The sequence below is a fragment of the Alosa pseudoharengus genome, unplaced genomic scaffold, assembly GCF_046254945.1.
Source record: "Alosa pseudoharengus isolate Yale_2024_CS ecotype anadromous, Long Island Sound unplaced genomic scaffold, YU_APseudo_1.1 YU_APseudo_1.1_scf_1, whole genome shotgun sequence".
Lineage (NCBI taxonomy): Eukaryota > Metazoa > Chordata > Actinopteri > Clupeiformes > Clupeidae > Alosa > Alosa pseudoharengus.
The window spans coordinates 29,536,595-29,559,320 of NW_027468564.1; the positions used below are offsets into that span (position 1 = coordinate 29,536,595).

A 22,726-nucleotide genomic window follows, 5' to 3' on the forward strand; every position below is an offset into this window, starting at 1 on the left:
GTCAACATATTTATCACAGTTTACCATTATACCGGTTATCGTTACATCCCTAATGGCAGGGAAAGGTTACCATGGTAAAGCTGAATTGACTTTTATGGATGTCTCACTCAAAATACTTAATGTACATCAGCCTTTACCAGACAATGCAGCTTGTTGTTACAGGTATGAGAAATAGTGCTTAAGATGAACAGAGTTGAGGAAACTATAAGCATATTCTGTTAAGTGTGCAAACACTGTTGAGTGTGAGAAGGCTGTAGCTTGGGTCAATGCTTCCGTGGTTACCCAGTACTCTCTCGCTCTCCACTGTGGTGTGACCTCCTCCCTTCCTCTATGTTTGGTTAAACACGTCGTCTTTCTACCATGACTCATTCTGCTTGTATACTTCTTTATCTCTCTCTCTCTTTCCACCTCTCTCTATATCTCTAACCTTCCCCCTACTATCTTTTCCACATTCTCCCAAGCTCCCATTGTCCATTTGGAGGAATGTGAATGAATCAAATACACTCACATCTAACCACATTAGCTCACAGCAGCTCACCACCAACAAGTAGTTCTTCTATAAGAATGGTGTCAGTAAAAACATTCAACCCATTCTCTGAGGATGTAACTGAATATATTTCAACCCCATTCACTCCAACACCTCAAACTCATGGTAAGAAGTTGACTATTTTGACTACCTTTGAGTGTGTTTAAGGAACGTATCGTCTTGTGTTAATGACTGTGGTTCTAGAGTGTTGTCATGTAGTTATTTCTGAATTACAATTAATGAGTTAATTAATATTCCTATGCGGCACAATGATGAGGTTCTTCTGCAGTACCTTTTGTAATTCTACGTTCTCTTAGGTTTTCCTGTGGTTCTCCCCGTATCCATGACGATAGTGGTGTTGGGGTTTGGAATTGTTTTCTTCATCTGTGTCATGTGCCAGAAGAGAAGGAGTAGAGGTGGGAATATATTCCTCTTTTTCTCATCTTGTCTTCTCTCTTTCTCATCTCTCCTAAATCACACTTGGGCTCCTCTCTCTTTCTCTCTCACTCTCTCTTTCTCTCTCTCCCCTCGTTAATGGATCTCATTATGCAAGTATGCAACACCTTATATCTAACTTCAATCCTAAAATGGATTTTCTGTAAGAGAAACATTCAGGTGTGGTGTGCTTGGTACAGTTCATTAAAAAGTGGTCTTCAGTTAAATTGAATTGAATTGAGTTGAAGATTCCTCCATAAAGACTATTTAATCTGTTGTCTATTGTGTGTGTGTGTGTGTGTGTGTGTGTGTGTGTGTGTGTGTGTGTGTGTGCGCGTGCGTGCATGTGTGTGTGTGTGTGTGTGTGTGTGTGTGATTAGAACTGTCCTCTAACCATAGGAACACTGCTCAAGGCAACAACAGAGCGGTACGTAAACCTTAGTGTCTGAGGTAACATTTGTCCATCTTGCAAGAAAAAAAGATCTATGAGTATGGTTTTATGTCATAAAGCTTCCTTTATTAATTGAAGTAATATTTTACTGCAAATGTGATCTTGTTTGTAAACTGTACATCCATGTTGTGTTCTCATCCTCAATTGTCACAGACAGCCTATACAGACGGGGTGTATGAAGAGATTCAGGACACCAGCATCTGGACCCAACACTGTCTACGCCCTGGCTCAACTGCCCACAAACCCCTCCAGTAACCCGACCGACTCGACTGTCCAATTACCCATAAGCCCTGGAGGTGACCCTACATACTCAACAGTGCAGTTACCTTCAGGTCCCTCTGAAGGCACTGGCTATGCCTCTGTCACATTCCGGAAGAATCCATCTCAAAGTGATGTTGAACTTTCCTGTGATTATGTGTCTCCCATACGTAATAAATGAGAACTTCCTGCTAAATGTTCTAGCTTATTGCAATTATGTTCCCCTCACAAACCCCTCTGAAACTGCAGTCACTCTCAGGAAGGTGAAACAAACAGCTATCCTCAATAATGAGAGGAGGATGCCACTGTGAGCAGAACATGTTGTGGGATGGCACTGCCTTTTGGGACTGGGATTCTCCTGTGATGTATGTTAAGACATGTGGGGTATACTACGAATCTCGATTAGTGGGTTAGCGAGGTATGTTGCGCTCAAAGCCAGGGTATGCTGTGACACGAAAGTTGATCTGTTTTAGCGTCGCTATATCACCATGGTATCTTATGCTTGCAACTAAACCTGGTCGGGAGGAGGTTATGTGCTAAGTTATAGCTCAAATCGTGTAATCTACCGCCCACTGACCAATCAATTGTCTTGAAAAGCGAAGTTATCTCACGTGTAGGATTCTGTCATATATTTTACAGGTGGAGCTCCGCCTCTACAAACATTTCGGATCTCAAAAGCGATTTGATAGTGTTGTGCGTGCAAATATGCCACTATGGACGTGCATACCATACAACATCTGATGACAATCGATTTATTTGATGTTATAGGTTAGACACTAAAAATGACCGCAGTGTAGATTACACTATCACTCATAAATGCGGAAGTAATTGTTTTTTTATTATAGGCGGTCTTGTGTGTCTCCATGCTTCACGATTGGCCAACGTCATCCCAACACCGAGAATGCGCACAGATCTGAGCTGAAAGCCTAGTTTGACAAATATATCACATAACTGCTATCATAGTATCATTTAATGTACAGTATACCCCTGAGTCAAGGCTTTGTGAAGCCTCGATATGTCTACATAGCCTAGATATGTCTAACGTGCTTCATAGTATACCCCACTAAAATTGAGATGAAGTCAACAGTTGTGTCTTGTGCTAACTTTATTAAAAGTATGTCATGTCATAGGAATGTGTGTTGTAGCTGTTTTTCACTGAGTAAATGAGTAAAAACATAAATAATGTGTTAAATGTGTTGTTTTAATCTGTTAATGTGTAAATAAAAAAATAAAATATTCTACTATTTTGTTTTTAGTGGTGACTTGTATTCCAGCTATCAGTATCAGCACAAGTGCAGTTGCTCTAACCAAAGTCCTTTTAGGCAAGTCCCTCCACTTGGTGGCCATATTGCAACGCTTTTTGGGCACTTATCGGGCATCTGTTTCGGCAGAAATGCGCGTGCGCAAGGCTTCACGACACCAATCTTGCTCCAGCGGCGAGATCACAACACATGATTGGCAATATGTCTTTACAACACACCACATGATAGGCTCAATGTATTCATAACACAACACATGATTGGCTCAATGTATTCACATGTCAACATTTTCGGTAGGGGTGGGGTATATGTAGACAACTGCCGTTACAAACTAACCCCATGTATTTCTATGGAGGATTTTTTGAGTGCCCTCCTTGTGTCTCCTCATTAGAAAGTCTCTGCTCTAACTAGAGGAAATGTAGTTTTTTCATCCACCTGTAGAGGCCGCTGTCAACAAGGCAGAGCCAGAGCCGTATACAGAGAGAGTTTGGCCAACTAAGGAATTGAATATCTATCCTGTTATGCTATTGGTTCTGAGGTGGTCACGTCATTCATGGACGCCATGTTAGATACCAACATTCATCAGATCCCCATTGACAGAGCCTTTTATATATTGTCAAATGAGGAAAATAACATGTATATGCCAGTTAACCCTTTGCAGACCGCGCCGAACGTGAAAATAAGTGATTTATTTCAACATACTGTAGCTTATACAGTAGCATATAGGGTTACGCTGTGGAGTCATTTGAAATTTGACAATTGTAACACACTGAATGGATTAATATGGAATAACTGGTCACTGTTTATTCAAAATGTATTATTCCAATTAAAAATGTGTCATATTTCAAATACAGCTTGACTGCAACTCTGATATGCCAGTCTGTTTATTGTGTTGTGAGAGGAAGGGTCAGAATCGCGTCACTCTATACGTTTTTGGTGAGTGTGTGTGTGTGTGTGTGTGTGTGTGTGTGTGTGTGTGTGTGTGTGTGTGTGTGTGTGTGTGTGTGTGTGTGTGTGTGTGTGTGTGTGTGTGTGTGTGTGTGTGTGTAGTGTAGTGTAGTGCAGTGTAGTGTGTGTAGTATGGGTAGTCTCCAGTGGCGTAACAAACCAATGGTGGGCCCAGGTGCGAGAGCGCTACGCGGGCCCCATAACGATATACCAAGGCCCAGGATTAATTAGCTCTGATACATGCAATACACATTAAGGGTGACTTCAATTGTTTATGCAAACGGCCTAAGGCACTGAAGTAGTTTAGTAGTTACAGATTACAATTTCAAATAAAAAACACACGACTACATAGGATCCATTACATGTGAAAACATTAAAAATAATTTTATTAACAGCCTGCAGGCCAGGGTAATCTAATATTACTGCATTAACATCAACTCGCATGGAATTATGGGAACACTCAATGCGCTCAATGCGCCTCTTCAACCCTCTGCTGAAACTGCAAGCGTAGATTGCTTGCTTATAAACTCGCACTTTGCAGAAACAAAACTTAATGTAGCCTAACTTATTTAACCGTGCGGAAACCCAAATAAAATCATTCATATGCATACTGTATACAATCCCCAATATGCGTGAATTAGGCCATTAGAAGAAGGCCATCTTACGAGCCTTTCGTTGTGCAAAATCGTCAACGATGTTCCCAATATTTAATGCTCTGGCTCTCGTATTTTCAATGGACAGGATAGCTAACCCACTGAGCCTCTCCTGCCCCATGCTGCTCCTTAGCAGTGTTGTGCCAGTTCACAGCTTTTCTGAACTAGTTCAAGTTCAGTTCATACATGCTCAAAGTGAACAGTTCACGTTCAAAGTTCACAATTTTAATTCTGAACTAGTTCAAAGTTCAGTTCATTTTACTTTTTTCGTGAGATATTCAAATAAATACCATTTTTCACACTACGAGCTAAAAATGACTATACGTTCTTTGAAGCTGCTCATTGTAGACATTTGCTCATGACACTGCAATTGTGGGTTTCTTACCAGGTGATGAAACTTGCAGAAGTACAGACAAGGTAGACCAATCTATACGCTTTCTCTCACTCTTGTCATTGGTCTGTCTCTCTGTCTCTCGCTCCTCCAGCCCTCCGCGCTCTCGTCGTTGCCTGCTACGCGGCGTTGCTATGCCTACCCCGCTCTGCTGCAATTCATCACGGGTAACGTTGTGCGGAAGCCAGTATGCTATTCAACTATTCTCAGCCGGACACTACGTTGCCCGCAATGCATTGCGCACACAATGTCAAAACCATTTCTGTCTGGTGATACATGATTTAAGCGGCACCAGCGAGAATACAGGAGGGAGGAACTTTCTCTCGTTGCGTTTCAAAAGAGAAAACAGATGTCACTCAGTTTTCAATGGAAAACAAATTCCAACGTTCATTTGCAGCGATGTCTGCCGTTCATGACACATAATGTGAACTAATTCACGTTCAAGTTCTTTATTAAAAAATGTGTTGCGTTCAGTTCAACGTTCACGAAAAAATGAGCGTGTTCAATGAACGCGTTCTTTTGAACTCGTTCACGCACAACACTGCTCCTTAGGTAGGTCTTAATAATTTTGAGTTTGGAAAAAGATCGCTCAGCTGTTGCCACAGTCACAGGCAATGTCAGAAACAACATGAGAGCAGTACACACTTCCCCGAATGTGGATGTTACACTGTCATAATCTACCACCAGCATTTTGGCAAGTTGAAAAATAGATGACTTCTGTGAAATCTCTGCTTTAAAGCAGGACCTGAATGAGAGGAGTTGTGTTGGGAATGTCGGTGCAATGTCCCTGCTATAATGGTCTGACAAACGTCTTGCCTTTTCAAGCAGTTCATCATCACCTGCGAGTTGAAGGGTCATAGGACGTAAAGACTCAAACACATGACAAGTTTCCCGCATACTTGCAAATCTTTGGGAGAGCTGACTGATTATGATGTCCAGAGTTGCATTAAATACCTGCACTTTGAAGTATCTCTCTGCATCGGTTAAGCGCTCATCTTCCGATAGTTCGTCAAAGTGACGCTCTCTCTAAAAAATAAAAAAAAAAGGAGGCAGGGCGGGGGTATCGACGGGCCCCGGGAGGTCACGGGCCCTGGTGCGACTGCACTTGCTGCACCTACTATAGTTACGCCACTGGTAGTCTCTCTCTGTGTGTGTGTGTGTGAGTGTAGTGTGTGTGTGTAGTGTAGTGTTTATGTGTCTGCAGTGTAGTGCAGTGTAGTATGTGTAGTATGGGTAGTCTCTGTGTGTGTGTGTGTGTGTGTGTGTGTGTTTGTGTGTGTGTGTTTGTGTGTGTGTGTGTGTGTGAGAGAGTGTAGTGTGTGTGTGTAGTGTAGTGTGTATGTGTCTGCAGTGTAGTGTGTGTAGTATGGGAAGTCTCTGTGTGTGTGTGTTTGTGTGTTTGTGTGTGTGTGTGTGTGTGTGTCTAGTGTAGTATAGTCTGTGTGTGTGTGTGTGTGTGTGTGTGTGTGTGTGTGGGTATGTAGTGTAGTATAGTCTGTGTGTGTGTGTGTGTGTGTGTAGTATGGTTAGTCTCTGTGTGTGTTCCTCCTTAGTGAAAATTATAATTCTCTGAAGACCAAAAATAAACAGACAGAAAAAAGCCTGAGCAGCTAGAACACAAATGAGGTGTCAGACTGAGATAACGATCAGAGATGACGTGAGAAGGACAAACTGTAGTGAGGATGTCAAACTGTCTTTGGGTTCAGAAGCCATTTCACGGGATGTTTATTCAATAAACATGTTGCCTGAGTTACAAACTGCTTCATCAATTCCACCTGTGTGTTTTATTCAGCAAAACAGCACATACTGTTAGACAAGTCAAGGCAGTCGTGTCACAAAACGCTGTTCCAACTTCCACCTGTAGAGGTTCGCGTCAAGGGAGAGAAACCGTAGGAGGCCAGACAAGAAAAGAGAAGTAACTGGTTGCCACGACAACCATGTCACACAACATGAATCTGCTCTGTACATACGTAAGTGTACTGGATTGATATAAAAGTGTACATTTAGTATTGATTATTTTATATGCACCTGAAGTGTACATAAAGTGGTGACAAAGTTATTGCATGATTATCCTGCCTAAGGTCATATGGTACAGGTTCATGTTTTTCCTCCATGCTGTCTCTTGTCATCTGAACATCATAACACTCCAGTAATACCCCTGCCCCCACCACCACCACCACACACACATATGAATGCACGCAGCATAAGCCAAAATGGTCACTCTAATGTGCTTTCCTCACCCATCCACAAAAAATTGTGAAATAATACAGTTTGCAGTTTGATTGAGCCTGCACTGTTTTTCTTATGTTATAAAATGGTATGATCTCTCTTCACAAAAGCCAAATCCTTGGCACTGGTATTTCATCTCATCAGCCAATCAATATTATATCATATTTTCATCTCATTAGCCAATAATTGGATAATGCTCTTTCCCTCTGTATTTCTATTAAGAAAACATGTTAATTAGTCTGGAAATGTTTATTGTTCGGTCCAAGCCCAACAGATCCAGGACTGTGTGTACAAACACCAAGTGTTTTTTTTAGCATTTGTGTGTATCACTGCCTGATGTGAGCTGGATGTAGATGTGAGTCGGGCATGCTCAAACATAAACAGTTACGTCAAACGTCACAATCGTCCATATTGGGCACATTTTATTGAAAGGCAACAAATCGTTTGTTTTGTTATTCAGTTGAATGTACAGTAGTGTGCTGGGCTTGCACAGCTCATTTGATGCATCTGTGACTCATATCTACGTTACACTCATGCAGCGACAGAATGCTTTAACAGGACATGGCTTGACTAGGAACATGGGAGGAGGGTTGAAGCTGTCTGTTTTTACTTTCCTTCTATTTTTAACCATCTCTCTTTATGCTTTCAGAGAGTGGTGACACATCAGAGAAGAGGGAAGCTGTGGTTGTGTGGAGTCTTTTATTTTGGGTTATGACAAAATGGACACCAAAAGAACCATGTTACAAATGAACCTCTAAAACTTGAGCTGACTTGGAGGAGAAATCGATTTCTAGGACAGGATGTTAAAAGTCTAGTGCTATTGGATATTGACAAATACAAAGACAAAGACACATGTCCAAATATCTAAACATTACATTAAACTAGACTATAGATAACGACTATACTGTAGATAACGACTATACTGTAGATAACGACTAGACTATAGATAACGACTATACTGTAGATAAAGTATGTTGCCATTTTGATAATACCATTCTATTTCGTCTTGTGATTGAAGTTATTCCAATACTACCCTACTGCCTTTACATGTTTCTACTGCCTATATGTCTTGTAGTTTCTCTCACACACAGAGGAAATGACAAAACCACAGAGACAGATCATGATTCTGCGCACACCAGTAATAGAACATTAGATAATTGGCAGCACTACCGTGTTTGACAGTCTTTGACTTTTCCCTGCCTGGTGGACCAGTGTCTTTGGACGGAATGAAGATTTTTTTTGTTCTCCTCACCTGCCTAGGTATTGCTAAGTATTACTGTGTTTGACTTGTGGTCTGAAATTGTCTTTTGCTGAAATATAAACTTCAATTCATGATAGATGTTATTGATACAGATGAGATTAGATTTATAAAGATTTATTAGATTTAGATTAGATTTATGAAGATGCAAATGCTGGTGCTTTAACAAGGTGCACTGTATCTATGGTGGAAAAGGCAGATTTTAAGCAGTCAAAAACAGGATAAACCATTTTTTAATCAATTGTACCAACATCAATACCACTGTGTGATGGAGGGGTTTTATGACCGACAGCTTTGACATTTTATTCCTGTAAAGCCTGTGCCTGCCAGTTCAGATATTGTTTTTATTTTCAAATGCACTGTTCAACTTTGAATTTTGTTTTCTGTAAAGCCTGTGTCTGCCAGTTCAGATATTGTATTCATTTTCAAATTCAAACTTATCAGCTTGTTACACTTACACTATAGGAGTGAAGGGACAAGATGTCATCTCCTTTTCTGATGATGTCATCTCAGCATACAGCGGTGGAACTATCATCATCAAATTTGACGGAAAGAGTGACGAGTGTGACATGTGTGACAAGTGTAAAAATGTATCAAGGCATTGCATGAAGACACCTACTAGAAAATTAGTAACGGTTTCAATACATTTACTAGACAAAGGGAAGTGTCAATACATGTGTAAAGGCAAAGAAGTGGATTTAGAAGTGCTCCCAGGTCAGTGGTTCTCATCTTTTTGGTGAAAGCTGTACACACACACTTTGTGTATGGAGTTTTATACCTAATGGCCTTCCATGTTTAAACCCTCAGTGCCCTCTTCTGGTCACAATCAGAAACTGCAACGTGCTGCTGGTGGCAGTGTTGACTTCACCTGTGATTTCCCAGAGAAGCCTGATGGCAGGCACAAGTTTTTCTGCAGGGGAGCAAACAGTTTGACTTGCATTCCCCTGTACCCAGCTGTAACCAGTGATATGTGCTCTGTTACTGATGGAATAGAGAAAAATGACTTTATGGTCACCATCAAGAACCTTACCAAAGGGGATGCTGAGGTCTACTGGTGTGCATTAGACGTCACACTCACATCCCTGACCTACGTCAGCCTTTACCGGACAATACAGCTTGATGTTACAGGTATGAGGAACATTTCAATAATTGAAAAAACTACATTTGAAAGGGCATATTGAAATGTAAATGTCAACAACACAATGCTAGCACATTACCTCTGGCTCACACCCCTGTGCATTATTATACATTAAATGTCAATACTGTAAATTAAAATGAATATATTTCTATAATTTTAGATTCCCCATCTTCAACCAGTTCATCATCTAGGACAACATCTAGCCCAGTCTCTAAGGTAGCAACTGCCCCATCTACAGCAACACCAAACAATCTTGGTAAGACTTTGACCGCACTGTGTTACTTGACACCTGCGGTACCTTCTGATCTCGCTGTGTGATGTTCTTCTGCAGGTTCATATGTGGTTCTCTCTGTCTTCCTGACCCTGGTGGTGGTGGCGCTGTGTGGAATTGCTCTCTTCATTTGGGTAAAGTACAGGCAGAGCAGGGGCAGAGGTGAGAAAATATTCCTCCTCCTCTCTCTCTCCCTCTCTCTCTCTCTCGCCCATGTGCTTCACTGAGTCGCTGAGTGATTCAGTGTTTTTTTGTCTTTACTGTACTTATTTTGAACTGAGCATATGCATAGGTTACTTTTTGTCTAATGATCAAAGATACACTAAATTGAATTATACTTAGCTTATACTGATAAGGATACATAAATTAAGTATCTAGCCTATACTTGTTACTTATACTTAAATATACTTATACTATAATATACCACACTGCACTCTATGCCAAAATTCCACAGGCACCTTTCTTCACATGTTTTTGGGATTGTCCCACCATAGCTAAATTCATATGCTGTCTCAATTCCTTGATACTAATCTTGTACTAGATCCTTGTCTCTGTTTATGGAATGTTGATTCTTCACTTGAGCTCCCTTTACGGGAAAAGTGTATGGCATTTGCAGGTTTTACTGCTGCCAAAAAATCAATCCTTCAGTTGTGGTTTAAACCAGATGCAAACGTCAAATGCTACTGGACTAATTCTTTGCTTAATATTGCAGCATTAGAAGAGACTACTGTTAGACTGAATAAAGCTAGCTTATCCACAGTAAATGCATGGAAGGGACTCTACCTATCTATTAAAAACACTCTGTGCAATTGAAAATATTGCTTTATTAATATGATGTACTTGCTAACTTTTTGTCTATTGCTTGATCTGCCCTTTTGCTCCTTTTCGTTATTTTATGTATGTTGCGTTTACTGTTTGTACCCTTTTTGCAGAGAATGTGAATAAAAAACATAATCACAAAAAAAAAAGATTTTGAAAATAACATAATTTGTAATGTTAGGTCTTCCGCTGCAGCGTTAGACCGATTTGTCATTTTAAAATCGGCCATCGACTGGTTCATAGTACATTTAAACCAGTCTAGGGATTAGTGTTGCACGGTCCGCCCGAAATTAAGTGGATCACCCGCGGTTATGAGTCATTTAAACCATTTATCATTTACCAGTTCATAGTACATTTAAACCAATCTATGGGTTCGCCTTCCGATACACTTGCATAGTTAACGTTCAAATCGGTTACCAATACGTATCGGTGAATCTGTACACCCCTAATAGTCATTGCCCTCCCTGGAAGAGCTCGCGGACTCCCACTGCCTCAACAGGTCCAGATCCATTTTCAAGGACTCTGCCCACCCGGCCCACCACCTGTTCAACCTCCGTTTCAGGTCAATAAATGCACGCATCCCAGTTTCTTCCCCTGGGCCATACGTTTACTAAACCAAAAAAAGAACCCTCTGCAAAGTGTGGCCACCCCCCCCTCCCAATCTTCCCCTCCCTTGCCAACCACTAACACCTCTGGTCAATATTGCATTCTGTGCACCTATGCACTAGGCACTTTCCTTGCTATTAGGCTGCGGCTATTTTACTCTTGAAATCTGGAGGGTGTTCTGTATGGGAGGGTTTGGAGGGTATTTCTGTGACCAAGAGTGGCAACTTGAATTTTGTTGTGTTGATACTCTGTATTTTATGCTATGACAAATACAGCTTCTATCTATCTATCTATCTATCTATCTATCTATCTATCTATCTATCTATCTATTATGTTGATTGTGTTGTGAGAGGGTCACTTGCAAAAGGAATTCTAGGTATTTTAAATTACACACACACACACACACACACACACACACACACACACAGAGAGAGAGAGAGACACACACACACACACACACACACACACACAGAGAGAGAGAGAGAGAGACACACACACACACAGAGACACACACACACACACACACAGAGACTAACACTATTTTTTTTTCCTCAGTTTCTGCTGTCCCTCTTAGCCAGACTGCAGCTCCTTCTGCCACACCAGAGGTGAGATGTCATATCAACCATAGCTTAACCATAACACATTTTCTGCTTTGCACATTGTTTGCAGCTGTTGCACATTGTGGGCAGCCGTGGCCCACTGGTTAGCACTCTGGACTTGTAACCGGAGGGTTGCCGGTTTGAGCCCCGACCAGTGGGCCGCGGCTGAAGTGCCCTTGAGCAAGGCACCTAACCCCTCACTGCCCCCGAGCGCCGCTGTTGTAGCAGGCAGCTCACTGCGCTGGGATTAGTGTGTGCTTCACCTCACTGTGTGTTCACTGTGTGCTGTTTGTGTTTCACTAATTCACCGATTGGGTTAAATGCAGAGACCAAATTTCCCTCACGGGATCAAAGTATATATACTTATACTATACTTGCAATTCTGCAACACACTTATTGAGAAACACTACACACAATTTCTTACATTAGACAAGTTGTTCAAAAGTGAAATCTCCTGTTAACATTGGGAAAACACTTCTATTCAAAATGTAAGCACATCTGGTAAAACACACACACACATACCTGAAAACACTTAAGGCCCTATCATGACATTCTAAAGTGCATCGTCACTCGTCAAATGTCTATTCAAATTTAGTAGGATGTCCAGTTCACATTGGGAGGGGTTTCGTTCTCAAAAGTGGAGCGCATGGCGTAACAAGGTGTTCCTAGGTCTTTTAATCAGTCATATGGGTGTGTTTGGGGCGTAACATCATTTTAAACCAATGAGAATGACATCTGTCATTCCCTTTAACGGCGCAACGCGCGATATGTCAAATAAATGCATCGGTATTTTGGCATTCAACGGCGCATTTGAAGGAGGCTGCTTGCGAGACCGTATGGAATAGTCATTCTTAAACCATGTTTTACTAAAACCTAGCATAGCCTTCACGCATTTGCACTCGTCTATTATTTGAACTCATTGGCAAAATGAAACTAACTTCTCCAAGGAGTCAGTCAACGACAAGACAGTTATATGCAGTTACTTTCACTATTGACTGACAATGGGTTACCATCGAAAACATAGGCTGGAAAAAGCAACACTTACTCTAATGTTGCTCAAATGACTGAATAAAACAACATTTATCCTGCAGAGGAGTTGCTAATATCTCGTGACAGTGCGTCTTCAGCTGTGCTCCATATGTGTCTCTCGCCTCTCCCCTAATCACTTTTAACCGTCATTACCAATTTGCAAATGATGGTGAATAACTACTCATCATGAGATGTACAGTATTTCGTAATATCTTTATTCTAATTATGTTTCCCATTGTAACTGTGCAATTTAATGCTTTGCATGGACGTGCGCTGGTGTGCGTTCATGAATGATAGAAGGATGGTGCGTGCACCTGCCAATATGACTGTTGACATGCGCTCTTAAAATAGCATATGAACAACTCGCCATTGACATCTGACCAGGTTTAGGTGGTGTATGATAGCGATTTTTAGACAATGCGCGGGTCCCCTCCCTACCTTGTTAATTGCCACACCCCTGGGCGCAATGCTTAAAAAATAAACGTGCAAAATACCGAATTCAACTTTCCGCGGGTGAATAACGAGTATTACGCCATGCGCTGGTGGCCCAAAATACAGCCCTTACAGAGAAAAATTAACACCAGTCTGAGGCTTAGCACTACAAATAGACTTCAGGTAAGGTATCGTGTGCCTGTTCAAGTGTGTGCTTTTACATGGAGTACCCGTGTACAGTTCTGTATTTGACCCTTTACTCCCCATTTCTAAAACTTATCGAAGAGTTATTTTCAGTGAGCCAATGAAAAGTATATGACCAGCAACCACATACCTGCCTCTTTTGCAAGCAATGGAAGGGGCATGCAGAGACATTGAGGTTGGGTCAGTTCAGGGGTGGCACACAAATTGATATTTTCCCCATTGCCCGAGAGGACATCACCTGTGATGTGGCCAGATCTGAACAGACCCTTACCCCGCCCCCCGTCACACACACATTTGACTTTACTGCTTAAATTCTACTTTTGAGTTCCACAGAAGACTGATTGAGATAATGACAGTTAAAATAGAACTGCAGAAGACTGCAGTGTTTCATATAAAACACATCAGTGTGTTGCTGTTGATTTGAAAGAGTAATTCAAATTGAAGCAAAAAGGCAAAAACTGTTATGGACACTTTTTTCAGCAGGCTGATTATGAAAATGATGTGACTGCAACATCACAGGATGAAGTTCCCTCCAACACCACAGCATCTGAATCAGTCTACCAGCATCTGAACCCCAACACCATGGTACAGGATCCAGTTTATCAGCACCTGAACCCCAACACCATGGTGCAGGATCCAATCTACCAGGGCCTGAACCCCAACACCATGGTACAGGATCCAGTCTACCAGCGCCTGAATACTCTTTCTCACAGATAGACTCTGGGCCCTATCTTGCCTATCAGAAACACATGGTTCCCGGGGAGAAGTTTATATTTATGGGTGTGTCCAGTCCACATTCGGCGTGGTTTGATTATCAAACTTCGGGTGTTTGGCGCAAAAGGGTTGTGTGTGTTTTTTGGGCATAACATCCTTTAAACCAATGAGAAAGACATCTGTTATTCCCTTTTACAACAAGCAGCAAGGTCAAACAGCGCACTGATATTTTGATAGTCACCAGCGCATTTATTGCAGGTACTCCACTAAACCATGCTTTACTAAAACCTGTTTGTGACTAGCAGAGTTTAGGCTACACACATCTGCACTCGTCTATTATTTGAACTCATAGGCAGAGTGAAACTAACTTCACTGTGGTGTCATAGTCAACGACAAAACAGTTATACACAGTTAATTACTATTGATTGACAAGGGGTTATCATCGGAAACATAGCCTGAAAAAAAGCAACACTTACCCCAATAATGTTCTAATTATCTCATGACAGTGCGTCTTCAACTTTGCTTCATATGCACCTTTCGCTATAGACCAGGTTTTTCTTAGGTCAGTGGCATAATGCTTTTTAGATGGTGTAAGATAGCGATTTTTAGATCATGCACCAGGCCACACCTTATGTTGTTAACTGCCACAACCCTGGGTGCAAAGTTGAATAAAAGTGCAGCGCATGGTGAAAAATCCGTCACTGACTAGGTGTAAGATAAGAATAAAAGTGGTTATACTTTACTTGACAGTATCTACATAAGAGTGACATGACTGTCATGAACGTGTCATAAACATTATAAACAAGTCATAAACGTTCATGACATAACGCTTCAGTCAATCGCTTCTGTCAAGTGTCATTCGGTTTTTGTCATGACAAGTTAGGGTTAGGGTTAATATCTTTTGTTTTTTATGTCATGACAAGTTCTGACAGTGTCATGTCACTCTTATGTAGATACTGTCAAGTAAAGTGTTTGCGATCGCGCTTTGCACCACATTTCTGATCATCAAAATAGAGCCCTCTCTCTATCATAGCTTGAACCCGCACCGGTGATGGTGATTCAGTTTAAAAATATGTTTTATTGCACAACAGCTGTCCAGCTTTTTTCTTTCTGCAACTCCCCCTCAGTGGTACCCAAATAAGACAACAGTAACCTTGTAAAGGCAAAAAGACACAGGATAGAAACAATAAATATAATAAATACAGAATAAAAGACAGAATAAAACAGTCAGATATTGCACATTTCTTTTCTTTTAGCATTTGCGTGTGTTACTGCCGCATGAGTCGGGCATGCTCAAACACAAACCGTTACGGCAAACATCATAATGGTATATTTCAGGGAACAGTAGAAAAAGTGTGGTCTGCACACTGCAACTGCTCCAAAATATAAACTTTATTAATTTAAAAGCAACGTTTCGATCTCCTTGGATCTTCGTCAGGCAAGTGGGTAACAGGAAGAGTGTGGCCTATATCACATGACCATTCATTCAGCACCCGCCTAGGCAGGGCACCCAAGGGTGCCAATCATCATGACTGACAGGCAGCTCAGCCTATGTGTCAATAATAAAGAAAAAAGCTGTATCCATCAAATATTGTATCAATCAGCATAGGCCTATGTGCAAAGTCATAATGGCAAAGACTAGTATATAGATACAAAAATACACATACACAGATACATACATACATACATACATATACATGTACACATACACACACACACACACACACACACACACACACACACACACACACACACATACACATACACATACATACATACATACATACATACATACATTACACATACATACAAAATACAGAACAATACATAGTCATTATACATAGTAATTATCCAAAAAAGGAAAATCACAGAAAAGGCCCCTTTGGTGACATAGGGCCCTATCATGACATTCTAAAGTGCATCGTCACTCGTCAAAAGTCTATTCAAATTTAGTAGGATGTCCAGTTCACATTGGGAGGGTTTTCGTTCTCAAAAGTGGAGCGCATGGCGTAACAAGGTGTTCCTAGGTCTTTTAATCAGTCATATGGGTGTGTTTGGGGCGTAACATCATTTTAAACCAATGAGAATGACATCTGTCATTCCCTTTAACGGCGCAACGCGCGATATGTCAAATAAATGCATCGGTATTTTGGCATTCAACGGCGCATTTGAAGGAGGCTGCTTGCGAGACCCTATGGAATAGTCATTCTTAAACCATGCTTTACTAAAACCTAGCATAGCCTTCACGCATTTGCACTCGTCTATTATTTGAACTCATTGGCAAAGTGAAACTAACTTCACCAAGGAGTCAGTCAACGACAAGACAGTTATATGCAGTTACTTTCACTATTGACTGACAATGGGTTACCATCGAAAACATAGGCTGGAAAAAGCAACACTTACCCTAATGTTGCTCAAATGACTGAATAAAACAACATTTATCCTGCAGAGGAGTTGCTTATATCTCGTGACAGTGCGTCTTCAGCTGTGCTCCATACATGTCTCTCGCCTCTCCCCTAATCACTTTTAACCGTCATTACCAATTGGCAAATGATGGTGAATAACTACTCATCATGAGATGTACAGTATTTCGTAATATCTTTATTCTAATTATGTTTCCCATTGTAATCGTGCAATTTGTAATGCTTTGCATGGACGTGCGCTGGTGTGCGTTCAAGAATGATAGAAGGATGGTGTGCACCTGCCAATATGACTGTTGACATGCGCTCTTAAAATAGCATATGAACAACTCGCCATTGACTTCTGACCAGGTTTAGGTGGTGTATGATAGCGATTTTTAGACAATGCGCCAGGTCCCTCCCTAGGTTGTTAATTGCCACACCCCTGGGCGCAATGCTTAAAAAATAAACGTGCAAAATAACGAATTCAACTTTGCGCCGGTGAATAACGAACTTTACGCCATGCGCTGGTGACCCAAAATATAGCCCATAGTGTTTAAGGTGTATATATAAAGTAAGTAGTAAGTAAGGAGTAAGTTGTCGACATCACCACCCCGTCTAGGAATAGTGACCTGTTCGATTCCGATATACTTAAGGGTTGCGAGATTGTGTTTTACTGTATTAAGATGGACTGACACTGGATTCTTTTCATCTTTGAGCCTTATACAGCTTCTATGTTCAGCAATACGTGTTTTGAGGCATCGTGTTGTCTTTCCAATATAGGCTAAACCAGGGGTTCCCAAACTTTTCCACGACAAGGACCCCCAAATACCACTAGGTTCTGGACAAGGACCCCCTTGATGTGTTATTAAACCCATTGACAATACTACGGCAAATGTAAAAATACATTATGCTAATCCTAACAATTATTTTAGCCACAAGCACTTCGCAATGGAGCAAACAGTGTGTAAAAATTGTATTTGGGGCTTTCTGCTATATGAGAGCTATCACTCTACTATTATTCCCAGTCATTATCATGGGAAATATAATGTACCTCATAGTAATAGGTATATTTTACATTTTTCAGATGTGTTTATTTGTTGCTTTTATTTTTCCTTCCAACTAGCTGAGGCCCCCCTGGCACCCCCTCGCGGCCCCCCAGGGGGCCCCGGCCCCCACTTTGAAAACCACTGGGCTATATCACAACGACATTTGATCATATATATTACATTTTTTGTATTGCACGTTATGACTCCCTTTATTTTGTGTGCCTTTCCTGTATGTGGATGGTTAAAGGTTTTACATTTATATGTAAAGTTACATTGCGCGCAATTCGCGCACCTGTAATTGCCATCAGGAATAGGAGGGAAGAATTGCGGTGCATTATCTGGTGGTCGGTCTGCTCTGACAACAAGGTTGCGTATATTAGGTGAGCGTTTGAAGACAAAACGTGGGGGTTGCCTGAAGGAAACGTCTTTTAGTGTAGGGTCTGAGCTAAGGATATGCCAGTGTCTTCTCACTATCGCTTCAAACTCTCTACTTAGTGGCGAGTACTGTGTAATGCAGGAGAGTCTCCCATCATCTTTTTTATTTCTCTTTCTATTTAGGCAATGCTCTTCGTCTGTGTTACTAAACCTCTCTACTGCATTGCTTATCCATGCTTCTGTATACTCTCGAGGCACACTGCACATTATAGTCTTGATCGGAACTGCAAATGCGTCGTATTCTATTAAATTGGCTGATGGGTAGACTCCGCTTTAGACTAGAGGGGTGGTAGCTTTTCCCATGTAAAATAGTATTCCTGTCTGTAGGCTTTTTATAGAGATCCGTTTTTAACACATCGCCGTCTTTGGATATCATCGGGCTTGGAATTTCACCATTCTGGGGGCAAGGCCACTTGGCCTTCAATTGGGCATATTTGGTGGGGGGCACAAAGGCCACATGTCAGGGCACCAAGGCCAAAGTTAACTATACAGTAGTAGACTATAAAAATGATCAAAGTTGTATTTAGCCTATTCACTGCAGTAGACCTGCATCACTGTATGAAACATTACAAAAACATGAAATGAAAACATGACATATTACATAAAACTGTAAATCATCTGACCATCTAATATTTACAGATATCTAGGCTATATATAACATTTATTTATGTTATGAAATCATGTATTGAACAATTTAAGCACAGCTCAGCTTTAAGAAACTCAAATAGCCTAGATGCATGCTTAGCATTTTGTGATCATTAAGGCTACTTTCACAAACTCTTAGTCAGCTTTCCTCTGATTTACCAATATCTAGGCGATATTTGTAACATTTATTTTGTATTTGGCCCGTTATGAAATCATGTGGAACAATTTAAACAGATTGTAAAACTTAAAGCCCAAATTTGGAGACATCCATGTATGTCGAACTTTACTGCAAATTCAAAACTGGATTACTCTGGAACGGCTAACTGTACAGGGGACAGCTTTACACCTTTGTGTTCGGTAAGGTCTCCTGTTTATTCTGATATATGGTTTGTCATGTGTTAAAAGAAGGGTTCGTAAAGTATTCCACCGAGATGAATGGGAGATCATGGGACGCAAAACCTTCAGTAGAATGTATGATTAAATTGAATTATATTATTTACTTTTCTCGCGAACCGTTCAACACAGCAATTATCGGCTAACATCGTTTAAAAGCTGAGAAAAAGCTCTTTCATGTGATACTTGTGATGTCTGTGTGATGAATAGGCTACTTCGCGAGTAGTTCAACTGAGAATGGGTGAATTTGGACGCACTTTCTTTCTTGCGCTGTCACTTTCTCCACTGCGTAAAAGACTAAATTAATTTGCGCTGTGAATGCTAAGATTATTTTGACAGGCCACAGGCTAAATAAAAATCGCTATTAGTAGGACGCAAAGCAGAATATTGAAAGAAGGGGGCACCAAGGCCACCGTGGCCTGTAAACCTCTGATTTTCAAAGGGGCCTCACGGCCAACGCAAGGGGCTACGACGGCCATGGCCGTCGTGGCCGCCGTGAAATTCCTACCCTGGATATCATAATATCCAAAAAGCTGATTTCCGCATTGTTAAAATCCCCAGTGAATCTCAGATGTTCATTCTTACTATTTAAAAAGTCTCAAAAATGTTCTGTACCCAGCCAAATCAAAAATATGTCATCAATAAACCTGCGCCAAAGGACAATCTTATCAAAGAAGGGGTTGACAACAGGATTCAAAACAACATTGTGTTCGAAATGGCCCACAAACAGATTTGCATAGTTAGGTGCCATAGTACTTCCCATAGAAGTCCCTTTAATTTGAAGAAAAAAACATTCTTAAACATTAAGAAATTCTTGGTTAGCACAATCTCAGTCAACATTTGTATGCCATCAACACTGGGGGTCCTGTTTGAATGATGTTCTCTTAAAAAGAAATCAATAGCATTAATGCCCCCATCGTGCGGGATGTTGGTGTATAAAGACTCGACATCAAAAGTGGCCAATAATGTGTTCGCTGGCAGTCTTACTTCTTTAAGAAGTTTGATCATGTCCATAGAGTCTTTTACAAAAGATGGAAGAGTGACGACGTGTGGTTTTAAAAAGAAGTCAATGAATGTAGGTATTTTCTCCGTAAGAGATCCAATGCCCGCAATAATGGGCCTCCCAGGAGGCTTCTCGCAGTTTTTATGGATTTTGGGCAATGTGTAGATAACTGGTGTTACTGGATGGTCAACTTTTATGAATTAACTTTCCTTCCTATTTATCTCATTACCCTCAAGGAGACACATCAAGACATTGATAAACCAAATTCTGAATCTGCCTTGATAATTATTCTACCTTGTCTTGTATTACTTTTTTTTACTACTTTTGCCTTTGTTTTTGCTTACTAATTATTCTTTATTTTTAAATGATTTTACCTTGTGTTTTTTGTTTTCTTTTTATTATGATCTTTACCTTTTAACTATTCTTTGACTATATTGCCCTTCTATGCTTTTATCTGTTATTATTGTTTGGTTTTGTTTATGTAAAGCACATTGAATGACCTCTGTGTAGGAAATGCGCTATATAAATAAACTTGACTTGACTTGACATTATGGATCTCTTTTTTAAACATTTCAGTGGGGTTCGACCTTAGTTTTAGAATTACTTAGTAACAGAATTACTTAATTGGCGACTGTTTTCTGTGTCATAGTCATAAGAGTCCATTACTACCACTGCTCCACCCTTATCAGCTGGTTTTATCACCACAGTGTTATCTCTATTCAGTTCTTTCAGAGCCTCCCTTTGTTCCTTAGTTAGATTATCATGCACTTTATATTCATTTTTCTTTGGGAATACATGGGAAATATCGCTCTCGACCATACGGCAAAAAGTCTCTAAGGAGGCATTCCTAATTCTTAGGTGGTAAAAAGGTGGATTTACCTCGAAAGCTGGTCGTGAGACTTTGATCAGCTGATGGGGTGTTGGGTGACTGTGAGTTGCAGGGGGGTGGAGGGCTGACAACAGCCTCTGTGTCCATTGGGATTGTATGAGGGTTACTAGAGAAGAATTCCTTTATACGCAAAGTTCGGAAGAATTTCTGGAAGTCCACATAGGCATTGAACTCATTACAATAGTTTGTTGGCACGAAGGATAGGCCCTTATTAAGTGCTGACAGGCAAGCTGGTGAGAGAGCCTTGCTGGAGAGGTTGATCACATTTACCGGTGGCTGCTCCTGGTTATGTACTGCCTCGTCCCGCCGCCGTGTCCTCTTGCCCCTCCTGCATTTTTGCTTTTTCCTGCAGGTGGTGGTTTGTTCTTGGTGCCTGTGCGTACAGTATGCGTGTGGCGTACAAGATGATGTGGTAGATGCAGCTGAGCTGTATGTCTCTGAGTCACTCTCAGCTGCTGTAGAGAAACCTCTTTCAAAGTGGTGACTGGTGCCTCTCCGCTTTCCACCCCTTGTGGAGTGGTCAAACATCCACATGTACACCTTGTCTTTTTCGTAATCCTCAGTGCGTCTCTTTTAAACTTTTTCCTTTTCAAATCTTTCACTTCATTTTCAAGTTTTTCTTTATAGAGCTCACATTCGGAGAAGAGCTCTTTTAAGGCGTCTTTGTCAAGATAATCCTTTTCCAGTCTCTCACGAGTCTCTTTAATTTGTCCCCGAACGTCAGTCAGTGGTTCCGTCATCTCCTGGATAATTAGGACCATTAGGTCAAAAGAACATTTATTCATAATTTCGCACCATTTTTGGCGGAATCCCGGATTGTTTAGTCCAACTGTAGGTGCTTTTTGTATGCGTAGACCTCGGGGATACTTTTATGCCGTAGGTAGTTTTGTAAGGAAGAGTGTGGCCTATATCACATGACCATTCATTCAGCACCCGCCTAGGCAGGGCACCCAAGGGTGCCAATCATCATGACTGACAGGCAACTCGGCCTATGTGTCAATAATACATAAATTGATTGTCAGTCATGATGATTGGCACCCTTGGGTATACAAATATAATATGTGCTAGGCTTGCACAACTCATGCGATGCTGCTGTGACTGACATCTATGTTAGACTCACGCAGCGACAGAATGCTTTACGCAACAGGACATGACTTGGAACAGGGGATGAAGGGTTGAAGATCTCTGTTTTTACTCTTCTTTTATCTTTCACCATCTGTCTTTATGCTTTCAGTGAGTGGTGACGCATGAGAGAAGAGGGAAGCTGTGGTTTTGGGGAGTTTTCTTCAGTATTTTGGGTTATGGGCACCAAAAGAAGAAACCCAGTTAAGTGCAAAAGTCTAGTGCTATTGGTTAGAGAGACTTCCATAAATCCCCAGTGTCCAAATATCTGAACAGCATATTAAACTAGAATATAGAAAAAGTATGTTGCCGTCTTGATAATACCATTCTATTTCGACTTGTAATTGACTGTCGATCCTACTGCCTTTACACGTTTTCTGCCGCCTACATGTCTTGAGTAGTTTCTCACGCACACAGAGGAAATGACATAGCCAAAAAGACAGATAATAACTCTTTGCACACACCAGTAGATCATTGGCAGGTTTGGCAGTCTTTGACTTCTCTCTGCCTGGTGGCCCAGTGTCTTAACTCAGTGGACGGAATGAAGATTGTTTTTGTTCTCCTCACCTGC

At 41.0% G+C, this 22,726-nt stretch overlaps 1 long non-coding RNA gene across 1 annotated transcript; it reads left to right on the forward strand.

Moving 5' to 3' along the window:
* Positions 1-9,451: 9,451 nt before the first annotated feature.
* LOC143131413 (uncharacterized) lies at positions 9,452-9,966 on the forward strand. The gene is made up of 3 exons (XR_012988106.1): positions 9,452-9,536; positions 9,707-9,802; positions 9,878-9,966. It is a non-coding gene; the product is annotated as an uncharacterized LOC143131413 (long non-coding RNA).
* Positions 9,967-22,726: the final 12,760 nt, after the last annotated feature.